Consider the following 1,354-nt stretch of genomic DNA (forward strand, 5'->3'; position numbering starts at 1 on the left):
ACTCGTGCCAAAGGAAGGGGGTGTGCTGCCTTTTTACTGCCAGGTTACCCAACACTCCACTGACATCCTCAGGGGAGGATCTGTGGTTACTGCTGGGTGGGGATGGGAGTTCTGAGTATCCACTGACACTACCACGAGGGTGGCTATGTTACCACTGGACAATGGTGAGTCCTGACTCTCTACTTCCTCTGGGGGAAAGTGGGAGAGGCACCTCAGTTTTGGTGGATAGGGGAGTGGAAGTCTGGTCTGGTCTCCCAGATGGTCTTCCCTGGGGGTAGGGAAGCTGTTGGTACTGGCCAGTTGGGATGAAATTTCTGGCTCCCTACTTGACCTTCTTTGACACTATCCTGGTGGGGGTGTTGGGAGACCTCATTACAGCTTTGCAAGGATGAAAGTTTAGGTTTCCCATTGGCCTTTTCTGGTGTGGGTAGAGGTGGTGACCAGTCTTTTCTCTAATGTGTGGCTAGAGTAGAATGCTTCTTGTCTGGAAGTTTTCTGTTTTGCCAGGCTGCCCCTTTGCTGGCCTTTGGCTAGACAAGTAGGCTTTTGTTCATCTGGGCTAGTGATTTCTGATTGCCAGGTTCTTTAACTCCATGTTTGAGATATATAAGGGAAAAAACAAAACCAAAATCCACCCAGAGAACTCACTCCTATGTCACTCCTTGGGCCTTCAGGTTGTCAGTCTGTCTACTTTCCTTCCAGTCTAATGTTTGCTTTCTACGTAACGTGCAGGTTTTCTAGAAGTACATAGTGGAAGGAACAGGAAAAAATACATCTTATTTTCCCAGAAGCCTTGATTCTTGATTTTAGTAGCTGTCAGAGCTGGAAGAAAGCTAGTTTACAAAGTGATTCAAATCTAAGAAGAGCATCCCCATTTCCACTTATTAATGACACTTATTTTTAAATCCCAGCTATAAATTATGCAAGTTTTTGTTGAAATTCTAATAAAGTCCTACATTCCATGTTGATGCTTGCAGCTAAAAGATGTTGTATGTTTGAATTTTTAACAGATGGGTTCAAAATACACAAAACTATCCAACTGGAGCTTTTCATTTCACAGTCTACCAGTCAGGGTTTAACTAGAGAAGCAGAACCCATAGGACATATATATTAAGAAATGTATTACAATTAATTAGCTTATATGATTGTAGGGGCTGGCTAGAAAAGTCCTACTTCACCATCATGCAACAATCCTGCATACAAGCTGCAAAAAGGACAAGGAGGCCACATGTTCTGACCTCCTCTAATCCCACAAGAGGAAGACAGGATTACCAGCAGTAACCCAAGGCCTATTCCTACAAGGCCAGACATGCTGCCTCCCTCCAGCCCTTTCACCAACCGTTCCTCCCAAAGC

The sequence above is a fragment of the Orycteropus afer genome, unplaced genomic scaffold (assembly GCF_000298275.1).
Source record: "Orycteropus afer afer isolate SDZICR_OR568_19922 unplaced genomic scaffold, OryAfe1.0 scaffold00442, whole genome shotgun sequence".
Taxonomy (NCBI): Eukaryota; Metazoa; Chordata; class Mammalia; order Tubulidentata; family Orycteropodidae; genus Orycteropus; species Orycteropus afer.